Genomic DNA, 22,920 nt, shown 5'->3' with positions numbered 1-22,920 from the left:
TAGTGCTGTGCAGCATGCTGCTGCATGCTTATTTATGTATTTATTTTGCTAGTGGTTTGCTGCTATTGAATGATTTACATTGCTCGTGTTGTTGTAGTTTTGCAAAGGTCTAGTTTGGCTGGAGTTTTACGTCAGTGCCTGTGGCTTCCCTTTGCAACTGTATAGATTTTGTCTTGACCCAACTGCTGATGTTTAAGTACCAAAAGAAAAGCATGCCAAATCTTAAATGGATATGATAGAAGAACAACAGCTTTAACTGTCAGTAGTAAATAGAGGGGTCTGCCGGTTTCTTTATAGTTTTTTATAACCTTCTCTACCTGTACTGAATGTGCCCAGCTGTCTGTTTTTCCAAATGTTAATAAAACTTTACAGAGGCAAAAAGACTCCTAAGTTTGTCAGGTTTCTCTATTTTTTTTATCAACCCTGTTGGCAGTTGATTCATAACAGAAATGACAGTGTAATTCATCTCTGGGTGACTTGAACCTCCTGCCAAGACAACATAAATTCCCCTTTCACTGTCTACAGAGACAACGTGTTCCCCATGCCTGGGGTGATTGTGCCCTTGAATCATTGCATATTGTGGCTGTTCATGGGTAGTCCAGGTGCTTACTCATTCCTCTGCGGCAATTGTAAGCCTTCTGGCAACTGCCTTAGCTAGTCCAGAGTGGAAGCCTACTTGCCCTCAACACTTACATAGAGCCTTTTCCCTGTATATACGTCATTCAGTGGAGTCAAGCAATCAAGATGAATGAATTTTAGACCACAAAAAAAGTTTGGTAGCTGTTAGTGATAACATGCAGTGGAATTTATATTTCAGTTTTACACTGTAAAGTACAAGTGGTCAAATTCCCATATAATATATATTGAAGTGTGAGCTGAAAGTCAATGAATCTAAGGGAAACTAAATTTGCATAATAAATATTGATAAAGAGCTGGAAGAATTTATAGATTATACCAGTTAAGTACCTGATCCAAAATCCTCTGTGGACAAAATGTTCTGTTGAATTGAGTTGGCTTTGGATCAATCTCGAACAATATCTTGGATCAAAGCAAAAATATAAGGATGTGTTTTGTAGTTCTGTTTTCATACAGAAATCAAAGGAAATACCTCATGGTAGTTGACTGCTTAGTCAATAGAACAGTGGCAGGAAAGAAACGGAGCCTTGTGCTGGAAAGGCTGCAGGCAAGTGCAGTTTACCTGAGAAGTGATGGCAGGAAAATGCCAGCTACTTGTTTAATTGTTAGCAGTGTTTGCCAAACTCCCTTCCGCGGCCCGAGAAGTTGGAAAATGGATAGCAGAGATTAAGTATATATAGTGCTAGTGCTAATATTGAATGCCAAATTTGCACTGGAAATTGTAATACGCTTAATGGGTTGAATATGACTTTCTCAAACATTAATCAGGATTTCTGCAGGCGCTAAAAAGGCCTGCCATTTCTTAATAGTGTGGATGTGAGAAGGCATTGTACAGCAGTACTGAAAGAGTATATATATTTACAAGTTTACTAAACAATTATAAAAATGTTCATTAATACTTCTAGCTGTAGGCATATTACAATTTTTTATCTGACATCTAATTCTGTCAGTCTTTTTTAATAATTAGTGCTATGTTAGGTAAACATAAACATCTGGCATTGTTTATAAATTTGAGACTGATCTTATTACAGTAAAAAATATCATTTCCTTTGCTTATAACTTCGCATAATAAATCACTTAGACCAATTCACCTTGCACTCAAGCATAATTTAGGTATGGCAATAACAGATACAAAGTTGCTTGCTGTGGTGAGCTTCAGAAATGGAGTCACAAAAACCTTGGGTCAAACCCTTTAACTTGATAGAATGTTTTATACCTCATCTTGGATCTTGGCTTTTGCTGTCTGAATCCTTGTCAAATTAGGATATGTTTTTTCAACTGGCATTTCATTTCATTGTTTGTGAGCTACAAGTAGGTTATACAAGTTAAAATACAAAAAATAAAGCATTAGCAATACACAGTTTCATTAGTTCAACCGTGAAGGTGGGACAAAAGTATTTATACTTTGACTAAATGGCTTTGGAAATCCCACAAGAACATTTTTTTCATCAGGACCTTCCAATTCTCATTGCTCCTGACAGTGGGAACACCATAGAATAAACTTGTTCTGTAGTGGCTAGCATGAATATTTCCTGTCTTTGTAAATAATAAAATTGCATAATTCTGGAAAATTCAGGGATAAGTGGAAAAGAGAGTGAAATAATGTGTCTTTGCCCAAACTCCACAGATATTTCTGGTTGGATGTTGCTAGAATATGGAAGAAAATTTGATGATGGAAAGAAAACTGCTTATTATAATCATATTGACATTTAAACCTTTCTTAAATGATTATTTAAAGGATCACATGCATTTCCTCAATGGGTAAGTGCTATTAACAAAGATGGAACATAACTACTCTGCACCAGTCACTGGCTTTTTACTACCTCTAGCAAAAACAGGAAACACGAAGTGCAGAAAGCCTTGTGAATTAGTCATAAACATACAGTTAAACTAATCTTTTTGTCCTTTTTCTATTCTCAGATAAGACTGGCACAGAATAACAAGGAATCATAAAAGAGCACGTGCAGTGAGTTTATAGACAACTGAAAGGTAAGCCTATCTTCTGTATCATATTTATAAATATGTAGGAGTTACTGTCAGTCTGGTCAATTATATATGATCTCACACATAACCTTTTGTGTGTGTGGAAATATATGTATATTCACACATATGTATACACACACGCACATGCATAGATAGAACACAATGTGGGAATGAGATTAAGAGATTTTTATGTAGTTGTTTCTATTTGTACATCATAACTGATGATGGAACACAACCTGAATTCAAATAATGAAAATTCTCAATTGTTACAAATAAACACCTTGTATTTACCTTTAGTGAATAACGTTTTGATTGGGTGCAAGGACACATTAATGCAAAGAGCAAACCTAAGCTGCATGTGAAATTAGCTACCCTTCATCTTCTAGTGAGTAACAATGAGCAGCTGTGTTTTGATGCTGCAAAAGGAATTGTATCCACCTCAGGCCAACCACAGGCGATGTCTGCAACAGCGCGTCCTGTATTCCCTACAAAGGGATACCTGAGACATGAACAGCAGTGATGTTAGACACATGTTGCAGTAACAAGAGGCCAAGTGATAGAACCAAGAGGCACAGGCTGTAAATTAAAACATTAGAAGGGCATATGGTGACAGAAACATGTAGCTGCATCACTACATGTCAAATATATATTCACATTGCTTGTATGTATAGGATGAAGGTATTGACATTCAATTGCTTCTTGAACCATGAGATCATCTGAAATCAGAGTAAATTACAGAAAATGCTTTTCAGAAGTGAAGAGAGAAAAGAGATACAATTACTGAGGAAGTGTCCAAGGCTACTGTATTTTATCCTTCCCTACTACCTTCATTTATAGGAGGTGCCTTTGAGAATGTTGTGCAGACAGCATGATGGAAACGTGTTTGTTTTGCTTGCCACACCATGTTTATTCTGTAGATTAACTTAGGACCTTGCATTTTTTTTGGCTATGCATCTAGTAACTTTCAAAACACCAAATTCTTTAATGTGTTTTAAGGCTTCTTACCCCTGAGGGAGCATTGATTGGCCAGTTCTCATCAGGTTAGTATCTGAGTATTTCACAACAAGTTGTGTGTTTTATCTTAACAGCTGCTCCAGTAGGTAAGGAAATGATATCTTTCCTTTAATGAAGCCAGGGGTAATCTCTGTGCTTTGCAAATACTCACACAAGAAGTCTGTGGTAGATCTACATGTGGAACCTTGGTCTTTCAGTACTGACCCATGTTCTTACTCACTAGTCAGTCTACAGAAATGTAGAGATACGTTAAGCTTTGTGGTTCTAAACAGGACATATGCTGTGATAGGTATGTCTGGGGTCCAAATAGCAAGCACCACACTGCAATATAGAGAATATCAGTAATTCTTAGCTGTGGCCACCACTGACTCCACATGTAGTTATTTTGCAAAAATGCATTATCGATGGATTGCCAAAACTACAGCTTCTGGGAGTTTGCTATGGCCATACATGCAGCCCCAGAAAAAGACCATTTGTAAACTGCAATGTAATGTGTAGTGACATCACAGCTAACCTACACAGGCTTTCCAGAGTCTCAGAAATAATCCAGTTCGGGTAGCATGGAGCTCATGTCAGGCTAGTTAGAGCCTCTAATCCTGGAACATTTGGTCAGATGTCATTGGATTTCTCTTCATATCTGTGATTCAGCTGAAAATACTGTTTCATTAACTGACAGGGATTTGTTCTGTCGGCTAATTTTGTGCCTGATCTGGACAGAAGAGGGGCTGACATTAGCTTGCTGTCGCATGCATACATAGTTTGAAAATGAGGATGTCTGCATCTCCTATAGCCAGACTGCCACTTCCAGTGGGCTCCATACCTTATGAATTCTCCACCAACTATGAATGCTTCACTCACTATATCGATTGTAAGATTCAATGAAGATTTACGTCATGACTTCTTTTTCCTTTGTTCCCTGTCTAGAATAATGTTCCATAATTTATTCGAGGGATATGAAAGTACTGAAAAAAATTTTGGCACAAAATACACTATCATTACTTATACACAGGGCTCTTGAAAACAATAATTTAAATGAAGAAGAAGACAATGGAAGCATTGATTTATGACAAAGCAATTTCACACATTAAACTTGTAAAGCATTAGCATCTGATGTGAAACTAAAAGCAAGTAAGCTTTTAAAAGCGATGCTGCTGAGCGTTAGAGTAAGAAAATTTTTGTTTTGCCCATGGTGTATGAGGAGAATAAAAAATCAGCAAAAGACATTTTTCTGTATCCTTTTTAATGGCATAGCTCCTTAATGAGAAGATATGAAGAAAACAAGCTGTTCAGTACCAAGATTATGACTTTTACCTTCTATTTTATGCCAATATATAAGGCATGCATATTACAAATACTTAATAACAAATAATAAGAAGTAGATTAATTTTGAGTCATCCATCAAGCGGAAGGGGGAGAGTCATTTGTCAGACAGCCCATCACTGGCTGCTGCTTGCACAGCCCTCTCCTTCGTGCCAAGCACAGCCCTTTTAGGCAGCAGAGAGCAAATGAGGAAAGTTTTCTATTAACCTGCCTTGAGCTGCAATCCTTGCTTTCACTCTGCCCTGCTTGTAGATCCCAAACACAGCTCTTGATCCCACCTCTCCTGCATCCTGATCAGCTCACCTGGTCTTGATCTGCCCTGCCTGTGTCTCACCTCCAATTCTGCCTTGTTCTTTGCTCAGGACTTTATTCATATTCTTTGTTCAGGACTTCAGTCCGATCCCTGATCGCGCTCTTACCTGTGTCTTTGGACTGGCATGCACATACGGTCTGCTTTTTGATGCTCCTCCCAAACTCTAGTCAAGTTCGTGCTCTTTTCCTTGACCAAAATATCTGTTAGCTCTGCTGGCTGCTAACCTGAGTGGTCATGACCATGGCATCTGGGTTTAGCCTGCACAGCCACAGGTGACAGACAGTTTCTGTGTCCTGAAAGACTTCCTTGTGGCATCATGATTTAATTGTGCTTTTATAAAAATTGTGTTTTTGTGACTGTTCAATTGTTTTACTATAATAAGGGATTAAAATGTTATTACAGTGTCTCCAAATGACTTATCCTTTGTATTTCTTTTATAACTGAAGCACTGTGTTGTTCTCCTCTGTAAGAGTCAAGTGGGCAGGTGCAACACAGGTTCCATAAGTTAAACTTGGAGTTTCCTATTTGTGCATCAAGACTAGCAATACAGTGGTCAAATTTCACTTTAAATAATATTTTTAAGGCTCCAGTTCCTTTAGTTAGTTTTTGCAAATGTCACTGACTGGAAAATCTTGAGATAAATTGAAATTTTTCTGTTCCCAGGAAAGCCAAAATGAGCTCAGGATACTCATTTGTAAAAATAAGATGGCCTGGGCTGCTCCTCTTCTCCAAAGACAGAAGCAGGATACTCTATCATAGAATCAGAACGTAAAGGAAGAAAAACAAATTTTACATTAGATATACTGTAGGAAAGGCAACATTTTAAAGTGTAATTCTTTCTCATGAAGCTTTCTTCAGTATAGGTGTCCTTAGAAATCTTGTGGGCCACTCTGACCCACAGAGGGGATCAAGTAAGAACAGGTTATTTTGGGAGCAGAAATGTTGGAGAGAGACAGAATAACTGTGGAGGGACAGAAGAATTATATAGTTTGACAATTTATTTTATATCTAGTCAATGGGTGCATAATAAAGTGTGAAGAGCCAGAGGTTTCAGAGCTTGTTTCCCACTGAACTGGAGATTGCACTCCATTGGACACATCCTAGAAGATGTATAGTAATCAAGCAAACGGTGTCATATGTAAATGTAAATTGAGATGATTGAGGAAATTACAGTTTATTTGGGACTGCATACAGGAACCTACCTGCTTGAACTTAGATTTTGATCTTCCTTGCCAGCTTTGTCAATCCCTCTAACTTCCCTCTCTGGCTGGAGAAACAGTTGTCCTGCTTGCAGCTTAGCCTGTGTCTGACTTACTTGTCACAGGATTTGCTGAAACCCTTATGTAGGAGCTCTGACTCCATTCTCTTGCTTGAAAAATATCTGGAACATTTAAAAATTTTCCAGCTTTGTTGCTTTTATCACTCCTTTCAGTCTAACACCTCCCCTGTCACCAACCCCTTGCTAGAGTCATGCAGCACATTCATACAGTGAATGTACCCTTGTTCTAATATTTCCCACTTCAAAAAGCACTTTGCTTTAATACCTTTAAAAGCAATAAATAAGAGTCCTCTTGAGCTTTATGTGAAGGTTCAGGATGGTTGATATTCAATATAAAATATTTTCTCCACTTCTAATTGAAAAGCCAGCTTTAAGAAATGTGATTGTTACATGGTAGGAAACATTCATGTCCCTCAGACTTAGGATTCTTGTTTCTTTGTTTTTGTTTTAATAGGAACATCTGTAATATATACATGCTGCTGGTACTTTTTAATTTCCAAAATTCACATGACTCATCTCAGGACTAACATCCCTTCTCATCTGAAAATTGTTTATCACTAAGTAAACAACATATTTTTTCATCTGGAAGGCAGTTTTACTTGGGGGTGAAGATTTGCTGCCTCTAAATGAAAGTGATAAGCTGTTCATACAAAAACTGAAGCAGCATGTCTTAGAATTTCATTTTAAATAAATAGAACTTACATCCCCTTAGCGAAATGAATAAGCTTTTGCTTTATTGCCTTTTGACAAAGCTGTAGATACAAACAGACATTCGCTGAGGCAGCAGAAAATGCTACAATTTAGTTCCAAGGTGTATTATATTGCATTTCGTACAACACACACAAGATGTAGTATTCCTTTCTCATATTAAATATACACTGTAATTTTGACTAAAGTGTTCAAACAAGTCCTGTCATGCCTGGGCTAACTTTAGAAATCATAGTAATTTGCTAAATTCATGTTAGATTGTCACATACTTTGTTATGCGTCTTTCCCATTTACACTTATTATCATGTTGAACTCTAAACGCAATCTGTCACTTAATAAGACCTTCTCCTCTTGCCAGACTTAACTGGTAATATCAATGTCCACTGTTCAAGACCTAGCACTTCATCACAACCAGTGGAGAAACTCTCATCTCATAAGTTCAGTAAGGAATAAATCTGAACACAAGTAATTTGGCAGACTATGGCCAAATGAAAAAAACAGACAGAAAATTTGTAGGCACTTAAGTAGGTTTTGATGGAGAAATATGAATTCAAGTGTTCCTAGCATCCAGAATTGGAGGCACAAATAATTTGACCACGACCAATAAAGAATGAAAACTTGCCTCTCTTGAATTTGGTGGAGAAGTATTTTCCATTAATCGTTGCACTACACTGATTGTAGAGCCGGTGCCGGCATACACGTTGAAGAGGATGTGAATGTCGCAGTCAGTCAGCGGATGGCATGACCGTTCATTTTCTCCTGTGCTCTTTGGGCCTTAAACAGTGAGGCTGATGCAACCAAGCATAAGATAAAGATGGAGAAAGGCAAGGGAGCTATTTTTATTGAGGTCCTGACTGCCTGTAATCTTCAAGGAATTTCTGCCTCCTGGAATGAATGCAGAGATCTCTAGCCCCTTTCATTTTTCATTTTGAGTAATTTGTGAAAAGCTCATAAGATTTTTAAGGGTGTGATATTTACTAAATGCTAGAATAGTTTCTACTCATAGAAAAAGTGTGTTGCATCTAATGAAAGACCAGGCAAGTAAAAGGGGTGAGGTAGCCCTGTCTTGAAGTAAAAATCTTTGCTAATGGGAGAAAATCAGATAATTCTTGGCTGTCCTCGCTATCGCTAGCAAAGGCACAGTGTCATTATTGCATGCAGGCAGCGAGCTTTGTAATGAGTGAGAAATGTGCACATGACACTGCAGGTAGGCATCCCTAAGAAAGGAAGATTGCTGAAGAGGAGAAAAATTTGAGGGCCATGCTCACTCATATGTAGTGCAGGAAGATTTACATGAATAAATTATTACATTGCTAATGAATATAATGCCTGTAAATCCGATCTTTTCCTCTCCCTCTTTGCCTTTCATTGTCATCAATGTGAAACCGTGCCTGTTTGAAATGTAAAGGATCAATACACTAATTACCCCTTACGAATTATAATGAAAGTGATATTGCAGTTCTCATGCTTCTTCAATACTGATGCTTCTCATCAGGAGCTAATATCACAGAGGTAAGGGGCACTCTCATCTTTTACAGGTTGCATCATGCAGCCTTCTAGTTTCTCTGTTAGTGCACCTCTACATGGAGAATAAATTATGCATCAAGGCTCTTCATCAGGTATCAATATTGAACAATTCTGTTTTTCCTAGCAGTATCAGCTGCTTATCAAATGCTGTTAATTGTTCAACCAAGAAATGTTGTAAATGGTATTTGTCAAATCTGCTTAAGAATGGTAATGACATTTTTACAGGAGCCCTAATGTGTGCTCCTAATTGCAACATCCTTGTCTTCTCACTCACATAGCAAAGTGCTATGGCCAGAAACCTGCTGCAGTAACCTAACACTGTGCATGTATTATTTAGGAAGCTTGATGAGGTTCTGCATTCTGACTTGTCCAACCCATGTAGTTATTTCAGTCAGCCTTTGGGGATGAATCAGACGAAGATAACTTAAGCAGGACTATCCCTGATGATCGAGAGTTAAAAAAGCTATAAACCACAGTATTAATCTACTGTAATGAATATTGTTACATTTAAAAAATAATTTTGAGGATTAGGGGTTTTTTTCTTGATTAACTTTCAGCAAACTATCCATATTTTATGAAGTTCACAGCCAGCAGGACCATATTTTTAAGGATTTAAATGCTACATTGCCATTGTTCTAGCCTTCTGCATAGAATGATTGAAACTAATAAATTCATATTTTGAAAAAAATGCTTAACATTATCTGTAACTTTTTAATCACACATTTATTTGTCATGTATGCTTTGGTCTTGTGATCAAAACAGTTTCAGTAAGGAATCCAATGCTTATAAAATTGATTAGATAACAAGTATATCTTCTGTCCCATTTAATCCAGGTATGTTTACCTATGGTCAAGATTCAGGGCACCTGGACTCAAAACCTGACTTTGACATAATATCTTATTGCAAGACCATTAATTTTTACTCTGGATCTTTTCTTCTCTTACTCCACCAAAGAGATAACATTTATTTCCTTCTTGTGTTCTACAGATATAAACACCTTCATAATTTTTAATTCCAAACAGGAGATCTGCTTTAGCAAGATATGTAATCAGCACTTCTTCATATAGAACATTCCTACTTGACTCCTGAAGAACTGTACCCAAGTTCTGTCTGGATGTCTTCTGAAAACAGGTTTTCTGATTGACTTTGGAATAAAATTCCATGTTTTTTAACTTTTCTATATTAAAAAAAATATATCAAGTGTAGTGTCTCTTTCATGTAGTATCAGATAACTCCATGCCTTTCTTTCAGTGGTTTCACTGTCATGAAAAATCTATACATATGTTTCTGAAACCGAAAGCTGAAGGCTATAGGACACAACCATGCAGTAGAGAGATACATTTTATATTGTTGCCCATTTCTTGATATTGCGTGCTTTGAAAGTGGATTTGCCCTTCATCCCTTGTCACAAAGTTATGCATTTTTTCTCACTTTTATCATGTAGCATTCCAATAGTAATCAGTTTTGAATGAAACTGGGCTAGTAATGAAGAAAACTTGCCGTGACTTCATTTTTGTCTCAATCATAATTTGAGACTTGAGTTGCAACTTGCCGAGTGACCTCTCCTCTGTCATGCTGCAGCTTCTTTCTCATTGGAGCAGTGTTTCTGAAGTGCTGCAGGTCTGACTGAATACTGCCACTCCTCCTGCTTCAAGTCAGTGATCCTAGTGTAGCGCTTGCACTTCTTTTAAATTTTCAGGTATACTGTGAAACCATTTTCTGCCTTTCCTTGTCATTGTTTTGTTTCAACAGGAATCTGATGCACTAGAGATACAAAAATTAGCATAGTGACAAAAACCCAGAGAACTACAGAGAGAAGAGTTTTGTCACTAAACATGTGAATTCAGCAACTTAAAGAAAGGAAAGAAACAACACTTACACAGAAGAGAGGAAAGCAATCAAGCATATGGGCACACCTCATTAATGTGATTTATTTTCTTATGTCTTTCCTACTACTGCTTTTTTTTGGAAAGCTAGTATTGTAGCTTCTGCTGCTCTCTGGTACAGAATTGGTAAGCTGGAGAGAAACCTGTCCATCGCTGGTTCTCTATTTTAAAAATCTGAAACATTTTAATAAATGGTAATCCAGTTCCCTTTTTTTTTGGTGAAGAAAAACTATATCATACCAAATATCTTTTCTGGAAACCTGCTAACCAATTCAATACAAAGCAAGGCTGCTAATCAAGTTCAGCAAGACTTTTCAGAACAACAGGCAAGATTTTTACCTGAGATGACTGGCTATAGCTACACCACTGGCCTTAAATGGATCTTTAATGATTTAGTCAAATAATTTTACATCTTTGAAAGGATTGGGTTGAAGTATGCTGCTATGAAAACTTTTGCCTGGCTTTGTAAGAGCTTCCATCTTGCAGACTAATGAAGAGATTATGAAAAAAAAAACCCCAAGGCTTAAACACAATGAGCCAAATCTTTTATACATCCTTAATAAACCGGTTATATGACAGTGAAATCTTGTGAGACTTAGAGTCAGACTACTTCGTAGTGCCAAAAGCCAGCTGATCTGAAAGAATAAATCTAAATATTTAAAATTACTGAAAAGGGCCATTCAGACTTCCTGAGATATTTTGTTTCAAATTAACAACCAGAGGTTTTAGTAAAAGATGGAAGTGAACAGTGAAAAACAAATAAGCAAACACAGATTTAAAAAAAACCTCAAATAAACATTTTATTACTTTGTTATACATTCATTGTTTAAAACCCTGTTGTTTGTTCACAGAAAAGCTGACTTTTTTCGTTTCAGTGACTACCCGATTTATTCAACAGCAGTAAAGAATTGTATTGACAGGCATAAGGGAGCAGACAACAAAAAATACTAGGTGGATCCCAAAGCTGAGGCACACAGTACTTGCAGTGGACTTAAGGATCTTACAGACTTCAAATCATGCCATCTATCTGGACTACTGTCACTATTCAGCTAGAAAGAAATATGTGCCCTGCTTTTAATTCTTAGTCATTGTAGTAGTAGAAGAGGTACTGATGAGAATTAGGATTTATTAGTACTATTTATATCTATCCTTCCTGACCAGCTCTGAGTGTTTAGGGTGTATATGCTGACATTTGTGAATGTGCTAAAGAGGCTCCACTGGGAGGAGGGAGGGCGAGACTGAAGATATTTGGATTCTGTTAGTGTAAAATAGAATTTAAAGGCTCTGTATCTCACAGTGTGTGTTTGCCTGCTTGCTTTTCCTGTCCCTAATCTGAACACTTGTAAATATTCCACTTGTGGATCCTGTTAAAACTCTCTCCGGCAGGATTTACTTTTTGTCTCTGAACCATAAAGGTTCTTAAGCAAATTGTCTTTTGATGCAAGGGATTGCATCAAAGAAACATTTTCTGGAGGAAGGATAATCCCAAAGCTGCCTTCAAGAACTTATCTCTCTTCTGTCTTAGGTTCTATAACACCCATGGGCAAATAATGCATTTGAATATCTTTCTGTGATCAGAAAGCCAAAGCAAGCTGGAAGACAAACCTGTGCAGTGATCAATCAGATCAATGACCAAAGACCAATCAGGTTCCAAACAATGGGGAATCAAAGCAGCCATCAGAACCACAACAGATGTCCTGCTTCCTTCTGGGAAATGCAGCAATGGGATCAACAGCAACATTAATGGGAAAATGAGCAAGATACTACTTGTGTTGCAATAACAGTGGAAAACATTCCCATAATGTTTCTCTGTTCAAATTACCTCAAGTTTTGGTTCTGTTTCATTTCTTCCTTGTCTAGACTGAAAAAATTGCTATTCCAAATACCCAGAAAATGAGTTAAGATGGGTTGGAGTTTTTAAAGTTCTTACATTTTATGTGTATCATTTATTCAAATCTTAGGACCCATTAGAGATCCAAAGATATCACAATGTCAAGGCTATTTAATAGTCTATGAAATGTTATTCATAATTTTTACTTTTCATAAATGTTTGTGACACATGCATACAATAAAACAATAGATGGTGCCAAACTAAACAAATTTCTTGAAAAACGTCTTCAGCCATTTGAACCCACCTAATCGCTTTCTTATTTGGCACCACTTCAGACTGTGTGATACTGAGATTGTTATTTTTGGCACTGAATCTTTGATACTGAATTTTCTGGAGAATGATTTTGGCCCAAAACCTAACAGTAGGGTTAAAATTTTCAAAAAGCAATTCCTAATGTTACATGCATAATTCTTCAGGATTTCTATAGGAAAATTAAGACATAAGGCTCAGAAATTAAGATATAAGGTCCACTAACTTAAGGGAGTTGCGGGTACTCATCTCCTCTGAAAGTTATCCTACTTTTATTCAGGTGCTTAAATAAAGTTTTATGCTTTTGATGTTAGGCTACTATGCTGAAAAACATAAATGGCCACATTTATAAAAAGTGTCAACAGAACTGGCTTTAATTGGCTATCAGCATCAGCCCAAGGATACAGGATTGAATGCCTGCTCTTAGTGACAGAGTTAATTTGCTTCTCCAAATGAAAAATGAAGACTTTGGGGATGCCAGAAGAACAAGCTCACTATCTCATTCTGTCTGCAACCCTTCTGCAGAAGTGCTTACGTGAGATGAAATTTTGTATTAGAAAAGGCAAAAAAAGTGTTTATTCAGAGGCAAAAACATCCTTTAGTCCTTCAGTACAATCTTCAATTCAAGAAGAAGCTTTCAAATCTTAAATTCTTGATTTAAGAAATCTTGTACCAAGACACTCTGATTTCATTTCATGGGTGTTCTGCCACAACACTAATGAAATGAATGGTGAATCAGGTTCATTATTCAGAAGGTGTTTATTTTCTTGTTGTCATTTCCATGTTCACTCTCTGACTCCCTTCTTCATCTCTATTTTCGCCTGTTCCAACAGTTTAGTTAGAGAACAGATACTACGCTGACATTTATATCAGACACAGCAGTCTGAACTCATTTGCAGATTTGCTTGGTGAAGGAATGGATATGTTATCTCTCCATACCCAGCCATCCACTGACTAGAAAAAGGCAATCAAAAATAATGTATTTTTAATGCTCAAAGTGTTGAAAATATCACTACATCATCATATAGTCTACAAAATTGACCAAGCTGACAAGAAGTTAATGCATAGTATGCTTTATATTCTGTTCAATGTCTTCTTAATTTTTTTAAAGAACTGCTGATCAACAGATTGACTTGAAACACTGATACCTGATTAATGACCTTGTTATTAAATTAATCTAAATGCATGCTTCTGGGTACCTTTGAAAGAAAGGGAGGCTTTTAGAAAGCTAGGAGAAATTAAGAAACTGTGTAGTTTATGAATAATAGATGCATTTGTTGGCTTGTAGCTCAAATATTTTGCTTGTAATGATGTGTTTTGATAGCTGTAAATAGCAGTAATTTTCTGGTGAAAGATCCTACCTACCTAAAACATTTCACTGTTTCATTGGTCTCACTTACAATATCAGAATCAGTAAACCCTGTCTGACCTGAAGGTCTGCGTAGCAACAGCAGTCTTAATGGCTTTCCTAGGGGTGATAAACATTTTGCAAACAGATAGTCAGATTGCCCTTTGTGGAAATAAGTAGTTCTGAAGGGAAAGTTATAATTACAGAAGTGAAAAAAAGTTAGATTTTTCTAGAGTTCTTCCTGACTAGTCAAATATGTGCTGCTGATGAAATAAATAAAATAAATATAATTTTTCAACCCTGAGAAAAGAGCTACCTTTTAAGTTTTGTAAACACATAATATATATATACCCTGTAGAAGTTTTCTTCAAATCTACCTAAAATACTATTCCAACTGTGCGCCAAGATTATTTAGCTAATAGACTCCTTATCGCTTTCACATCTCTTATTTTCATGAGCTGCCTTATTAGTCTGTCTGAAACACTCCTCAACAGGGTATTAAAATTTCATTAGGTACAGACAATCCACAATAAAGCTTCTTTTTAAGCTTGCACTTCACTTCACATAAAGTTTTTCCTTCCACACTCAGCAAATACCATGTATCCTAGATTTACACAAGTGTTTGTTTAGCTTCATAGAATAGCTACAGGTTTTATTTTCCTTTTTTTTGGGGGGTATGGACAGTTCTTTTCTTAAATAGAATATTTTTTTCATTTGGAGCATATTATTTCACATCAAGCAGAATGAAGCCTGAAAAAAAGCTGCTCTGACCATCTAATCCAGGAACCTGTTGCCAGCCCTGACCAGAGGAAAATAAAATCTTCACGTAGACAGATTTTTCCCCCGTGGAGAATGCCAAGCCAGTGGTAGCTGGAAGTTTTTGTATGTTTCAGAACTTCAGATAAGAACCCATTTAATGTTAAACACATTTTTTTGAATGCTGTAATAGCTATTCTCTTGTCAGCTTGCTTTGGCTATTCTCTTTCTTCAAGTAGGAGATAGCTGCAGTTGTAAAATCTTTACGTTATAGGATGCAACACCTGATTGATTTTCAGACCCCACAATGAGTTTGTGGATTCAGCAGTTAGAAAAATCATCGTTTGACTTGTAACCTGAGTATCAGTTTGTCAAGGAATTATTGAAAGCAATAAATATATTATTCCACAATTTCATATAAGAAGATATATGCCTAATGGTAGATCTGTTTTTTTCATTTCTGGTGATATACCTACCCATGTAATTCGTGGTTCCTTTGCCAAGATTTGAATGTTTATGGTCCCCTAAAGAATATTTTTGCAAAATAAATATTTCCCTGGCTATCGTAATAATTTCCTAACCTCTTAAATCTCTTCGGCACAGCTAGATTTAAGAATTAAAGAATATTGCAGTAACTCAGCAGACAAGTTTTATTATGTGGCTTTACTTAAATTCATCTGATGCAGTGTTCAATAAAGCTGTACATCACTGTGGTTCTTCTTTCTTTTATGGTACTCTCTTTCACATTGTGCACACACACATATTCCAGAAATGGCTTCTCTGCCTGTGACACTTCTAAAACTTGAAGAAGTTTTATTTCTTAGCTGCACTGCAATTAAACTATATGGTCCCTAGAATAGAAGAAATATCTGTTCTCACTTTGTCCTCCATTCTCAAAATCCTCCCAGTGCAACTGGAAGAGTTTCAGAATCCACATTGCAAAATTTCATGTCAGTTGGCCTCATAAAGCAAAGTCCTGGCCTACTGTTTTAATTCAGCACGTTGCATTGCACCCTGCATCTCTAGTTAAAGGATACAGCACAGCTGAATACTTTTTCATTGCTGCTCAGATGAAAAAACGTTTCTCAACTCATCACAGCCAAAGAATCATTTTATCTTCTCCCCCGTAGCCAATCCTTTTCCAGCAGTGTCATCAGCGCACATGGCCCCACCACAGCCCGTAGTTATCTGAACAGGCTGGAGGGAGCCAGCTGCGAGAGGCATTCTTCTACAGGTAACATATGGCTCTGTAGAGTGTCCCACCTGCAGTGGCTTCAACAACTGCAGACTGTCACATAAAAGGCTTCCAAGAGGCTAAGTGGCTTTGAGACGGTGTTCTGCTTTCTCGTCTCCCCTCATCCTGCTTTCTGTTTTGATATAGCTTTGATTCAAAGCAATCTGTATTCTATGCCACAATCTGTTCAATGGCAATAAAGCAAGCACTTAGGAAATGGTACCTATATTTATTCTGAATCAAGATTAAAAAGCTCAAAAGTATGCCTTAAAATCCACACACACTTTCTCCTTCAGTATTACATTTCACACCTTTTATTTTTGACAAAAACAATTTCAGATGCCAGTTCACTAGGAAACACAGTGACCTCTTCACCTGTGAGCTAACAGGGTTGACATTCTTGTGAACAGAAGATACTTTGCAACTTTCTCATATATTACTACATGGGTATAAAGTCTAGAAGAGATGCCTAAATTTACCTGGGTCTCCTAATTACTATGAAAAATAGAGGTTCCGGCTGGAAACATACACTGCTCAGTGCAGCCAATTTTCTCTAGCTCAGTGCTTAGCCACACTGAAGAGCCAGCCTCAGACACGGGCACATCAGGCATACTCGTGAGGAGCAGCTTGTTCTTCCTTTCCCTCCAAAAAAAAATATTCACTTTCTGAAGGCTTCTGTTAAAAGGCTCTTTATGGTTGTTTTTCACACATATGAGCTATTTATCATACTTTCTCTTAAGCAGTCGATCATATAAATGACATTGTGAATAACTAACTATTCTTCATCCCACTATCCCTTTTCAATATTGAAGCAGTGGTCAGTATAGAAGCTGAGTTGCAGTTTTCTATCCCTAGTTGTGACTGAAGAAGCTAAACTGGGCTACATAGCCTCTCTGAAACCTGAACTGGGCAGCATGCAAATCCCTCCGTTACTGCTTGTCAGAGTCCAAGGTCTGTAAGGCAAGAGCAAGGAATTCAGAGAGCATGTTCTAGCTTTAATGATTGCCAAGAATCCTCATAGCTTTCATTTGCCTTTTTCTCTTTACTTTTTTTCTTCTGTTTTTGTTGTTTACCATATTCATGAATTGCTTCCCACCATGATGATTAACATACAACTTCCTGTGGAAGTGTTCTCTCAAGAGAGAGAATAGTTGTACCTGTGAAAATTCTTTTTATCCCTTTTTATCTGCAATATTTATTATTTTGAGCTAAATTTACTTATATTGAGGCAGAAATTCATCTAGTATCTTTCAAGATATCTATCTGGGATTAGTATCTTTCAAATTTCTATGTACACTTTTAAGATGTCACATCATAATGTGCAAGTGAAACAGAGCAACTGTATTAATAGAGCTTTATTTGGAATACAGAATGATTTTCAAGTTTATATTGAAGTGAACAATGGCACACATTGAAACTATGGGACAGCAATATTATGTAATTTCTGCATGTAGTGGCTTGACCATTTAATATCTTATTTATAACCATTAGAGGTTGAATTGCAAGCATCATCAAATTACAGATTTAATAAAACAAACCATTTCCATCCCCACTGAAGAGTTGGGTTTTTTTTCAAAGTTAAATCAGCCACCATGACTAGGATGAATGCTTTCAAGCTCTTTAGTAATGTTCACCATGCCTCATATAAAAAAATAAAATTCCATAACAAGAGTTACTTACCTTGGTGATTCATTTGGTACATAGAAAGAACAGTGTTTTTGTGTTGCCAGCAATAAAATATGATGCTGCACAATAGTAGCTCAAAGCTGGAAGTAAAAACCTGTATCTGTAAGAGCAAGCTGCTGACACTGAGTATTTGCAGTCTAATAAACCCAAACACGTGTCTGTACTCATAATGCTTTTTTCCTTGTAGAGAAATATATGGTTCTATTAAGTGTATAAACTGTACTGTGGTAAGCACACTAGTCTCCCTTTCCTTCTGATACTGGGTACACATCCTGGGCTTTTTTCACCTTTATTAGGATTGACTAATGTTCTTGGAAAATGTAGCACACCTAACTAAAAAGGAAGAGGCAAAAGGTTCTGAAACAGCCTTCTTTTCTTCCCACTTTGGCCAGTGATCCAGGCCTATACAATGCCTCTCCAAACCCAGCTGCTATTAAGAATCCCCTCGTTTATAAAAATTAAAACACACTCAGTTACCTACTGTTTCCCTCTGCAAATCTTAGACAAATAGAGTTCATCTGAGGTCTCTGCTGGAGATCAAGTCTTTCCTAAACATATAGAGGTTGTGCTACAGCTGCAGCTGTACTTGCCACTGTATAGAAAGAAAAAGAGAGCAGGCTAGACAGGACAGGGATCCTCTTGCTGACAGTGCTGTTTATGAAACAGTGTTGGAGCCAGGCTCATTTAAAAGTGGGCTCAATGAGTCTGTGGCTGTGGAGATCCACTCATTTGAGGACATTCTTGTGATTCCTGACCAGGAGTAAAAGAATCTGAAAAATGGACCAGAAACTGCCTGGAAATGCATTCCATCTCTCCTGCATGCCAGGAGAGGAAGCTGAGATGTTTTGAGAAGTGTTTTTATTCAGATGGCACAGATATGTTCAATAAATCTCTTTGTCCTACACATCTCTGTAAGGAATTTTGATTTCTCTAGCCCCAGGATACAGGGATATATATGCAGGCTAAGCCATCAATATGCAAGCAGTGCAGCTCTACTCCAGAAGCTTTACTATAGCCTTTGGCTACACCACCAGCTGTTACCACAGTAATCCTCCCTAGACAGCTACTTTTTCCTATGGATATGGATGTCATTGGACTATTGTTCATATCAGTATCTAACCCGTGCAGTTTTTCACCTCACAGGCTGATGCGGAGAGAACTGCCCTGTAAACCAAAACACGTACCACACTCACAGAGACTTGCACATCCTTTTAATGCTCAACTATGTGGTATCTCTGAACCTTCACTTTAAAAGGCTCATCTGTGTGTACTGTTGGAAGTTGTATTCACCTGGCAGTCATGGAGTCTATGCTCCTACCATGCTGCAACAAATTGATGTGCCTGATTGATTTCTCTGAGCTGAATCTCTTGCTCTTTCCCCTATTTAGCTCTTGAGGGCTCCCTTACTCTTGCAGATGCAAGAGTACAACAGCTGTAATTCTTACGCTCAGTTGTCCAACCAGCTGATGTGGTACCTACCCTGCCTGTTTCCTTACTACTGCTTTCCTACCTGACTGCTCATTCCCCTTGCCTTTAACCCCTACCGCCTTTAGCTTTTCCAGCTTCAGCCTGGGTAGTTTTGTCTCCTGAATTTAAAAGGGTTGAATAGCAAATGGAAGATCCCAACATACTGCATATGAAAGGAAGCACTATCACATCACATACAGCATCCAAATTGTGCTTTGCGTTAGATTTATCAGGTTTATCAGAAAGGAAGCCAAGGGAGGAAAGGAGAAGACGAAGAGATACAGCCAGCTAATTAAGCAGTTGTTTTCTGAAATGATTGTAGAGCAGACTGCCTTCAGTCACTGCAGGGTGAAAATAATGTATAAAAAGGCCTGCAACCAAAGCAGAATGCAATAGAACGTGGCAAGGTAGTAAATACAAATGAAATATTAAAACTTGACAAAAACATGAATAGATTTTAGTGTGTGTTATAGGACACCCAAAACCAAATCCTCTTTGGTTTTACTGCAGTTTCCTAAAAGAATGAGAGGTCCACAGTGCACCTTTGTATCTTTCTGAGTGTGTACCAATTTCCTTCTCTGTCCTTGTCTTCCTGTTGCCCCTCCCTCACCATTCCAATAATTTCTGCATCTGTTAGCCAATTTTGGACTAATCTGATGGAGCAATAGGGTTCCCCCAAAATAAGTTAGTCATATGTGTTTCCTGAAATAGGTTTCTGGATTCCAACTGGCTACTCTGATTTTCTTGTGTAAGCACCTATAATGAAAAAGAGTTTGCAGTGCAAATTTGTATACTATTAAGCACTAGAGAATATACAGGGGAGAGAGAGAGAAAACTTGTAAATGCTCTAATTATGGGCACTTGAAGGAAATTAGGATTGACTGGCAAGTTCTGTGTTCAGACAAGTTTGTGGAAAGTAGTGGAAGGAGATGAAGGGTACAGTGGGGATTGTATCGAAGGAAATAAGGCAAGATGGTATCCAGAATCTTAAGAACCAGCTATGAGAAACAGAAATTCAGAACTAAAGTTAGAAAAACAGAAAAACTAAAAGAAAGATTCGAGGAGTGGTATAGTGACAACAATAGAAAGTAACTGTGGTGATTAATAGTAGAGCTGCAAGCACTAAGGAAAATAAGGTATATGACAAACAGGACTAAAGCTCAGAGTTAAGAACTTCACTTTTAAGATGTCATGCAAAGAGAGAATTTTAAGGGGCTAGGGAAGTCCTAAAGGTGAGAGACATCCCAAGGGGTGCAGGGAGAAAGATTACGATGGGAGCACTGCACACGATATAGATAAATTGTGGACATAGCTGTTGACACAAGAACGTGTGTACTCAGTTTTATGATCTAGCAGATATCTTTTGTAAAATCGTTATGGAGTCTGGGAATGAAAATGAAATTACATCAAAACCCAGAAAACCAGTTCTAAAGGTTTTATAAATACTTTTGATCATTGCTAATCAGGAAAATTTAAAAAAAAATGTTGGCAAGTGAGACACTATTCCTTTGTTATTGGCAGGCATCAAAATCACAGACCCACTGTTTTAGCGTACAAAATGCCACCCCCTGTAGCTGGTACCACTGAAGAAAAACTTCAAATGCCTATGAACAGAGCATAGTCAGCCTAAAGTGACACACTGCGAGAGAAAGACAGTGAGGGAACAAGACTGCTCTTTGATTTACAAATGCTTCTCAGCAATGAATTCATTTCAGGAACAGAAGTCAATCTCTTCTGGAGAAACAAATAAGCAAAAAGCAAAACAGAATAAAGAGCCAGAATGTAAACTAAACACTTGGCTGGCTCAGAGCCTCCAATTTGACATCTCAGGTTATAAATAATCGAGGGCACTTGTATTATCCATGTTGTAGAGCACTGGTATTCATGAATACTTAAAAATCTTCTGACAACTGGTAATGTTTCATCAACCAGAAAGTATAAAAGGCAAATTAGTGTTGTTTTTTCATCACCCTTTGTGGGGAAAAAGATCAAAGAAGAGATTTTCACACCAACATAGACCCTGTCGGTCTCTGCTTATACATAAAGATGTATTTCTACAATGTGATGCTGGAGGCTGGCAGATGTTAAAAGGAAAGCTGACCCCTACAAAAATTGAGCAACATGAGGATATGAAGTCCCCTATGAGTACACAAAGAGATTTATTCTTTATTTCATGTTTATTTAATTATTTTATACCAAGAAATGGACATATCAATTCATTGTGGATATTGCTTCTGGCATCTTTTTTTTTCATTACATAAGAACAGGACATAACTGGCTCTGTCACAGAACACGAATTCTCAAAATATAGCATTATGTAGGCAATGTTTAATATAATTACAATACTAAATTACGGTATACAATTTGGTATAATTGCAGTAATATATTGTTTTGAGTCCCTTGATGGGACAAAGATCTGTGTGAAATGTTTCGTGGAAAATGTTTGTCATGAAACTGGAAAGCAATATCAGCAGAGCCTGAGAATTTACCCTTCACCCTTAAATGTCCATCTTTGGACAAAATCATGAGTTAAAATCGCAGTTCTACATATGATCTTACCTACTATGCAAAGTGCTACACACTACAGTTTATATCCTAAAAAAATTATTTGCATGCGTTTCTTTAACTCAGATTTTCAGACTTATGTTGTGGTGTTTGTTCTGAAGATAGAGGAAATTTTAAAATCATACCAACTATTGCATTTTCCTTTGGACTATAATAATTTTCTCTGCTGCCACTTTATCCCCTTTCCTCAGACACTGTCTCAGCGTATGCCCAGACCCGTGTGCATTCATACCTTACAGAACCAAGCGCAAGGAGCGACCTTCACTTGCCTTTTGCAACATGCCGGAAGCAGAAGCAGCCCAGGAGCCAGATCTGCCTCCCCCCCAGCCGGGGCCCAGGGCTCTGAGCAGCAGCAGCTTTTCCTACAGCCCTTCCTACAGGGTATTTGTACAGGCTGGGCTGGCCTGCAGCGTAGCCAAGCCTCGCGCGTTCAGCGCCTGGGCAGCCTGCTCAGCCTCAGCACCGAGAGCTGGCGCCTTCGGACCTGCGGCACCCTCCGAGGCCGAAGCTGAACGCTGCAGAAACGGTGCCGTGGCATGAGCTATTAGCACTGCTTTTGGTGGTTACTTGCTGACCCTGGAGGCAGACCCTGCTGTCAAACAAACAGGACTGGTTGCCGTATTAAGGTTTTTGTGGAAGTGGTTCAACGAGTGTCCGCTCCACCTTACATTCAAATTGAACTGATGAGTTTGATCAAGACTATAACCTCTCTTTCTGGGACAAATTGGCTCTGGTTAGCATTTCCTTTAATCTTTCTTATGAAGAAAGGGCACTAAAATGAAAATTTAGTTTTATAAAGACTGTAATTCTAAAAGACTACAATGTACTGAAAACCCAGTGAAAGATGCAGTGCTAAAAATAAAAATGGCTACAGATAGAAATTGCTTTTCAGATTTCAGCCGTATAAAGATTATTCACTGCCAGTGATATGCGGCTACTTCTTAGTCATTTGCAAGCTGTTCTGTGCCACCTAAAGTATCAAAAAATTTTTTTCTTCAGTTTTGGAAAGAGGAAGTGAAGAATAACCCCCGGCATATCTCAAACTTAAAATTCTAATG

At 37.7% G+C, this 22,920-nt stretch overlaps 1 long non-coding RNA gene across 3 annotated transcripts in view; it reads left to right on the top strand.

The window, feature by feature from the left end:
• LOC106498377 (uncharacterized) overlaps positions 1-2,667 on the top strand; it is a 269,160-nt gene extending 266,493 nt beyond the window's left edge. For all 3 annotated transcript variants that reach the window (XR_001294956.2, XR_001294958.2, XR_001294957.2), the window contains exon 5: positions 2,557-2,667. This is a non-coding gene — a long non-coding RNA (uncharacterized lncRNA). The remainder of the gene's footprint in view (positions 1-2,556) is intronic.
• The last annotated feature ends 20,253 nt before the right edge of the window (positions 2,668-22,920 follow it).

The sequence above is a fragment of the Apteryx mantelli genome, chromosome 4 (genome assembly GCF_036417845.1).
Source record: "Apteryx mantelli isolate bAptMan1 chromosome 4, bAptMan1.hap1, whole genome shotgun sequence".
Taxonomy (NCBI): Eukaryota; Metazoa; Chordata; class Aves; order Apterygiformes; family Apterygidae; genus Apteryx; species Apteryx mantelli.
Note: the sequence above shows the minus strand (reverse complement) of the source record. Positions and strands in the feature narration are given on the sequence as shown.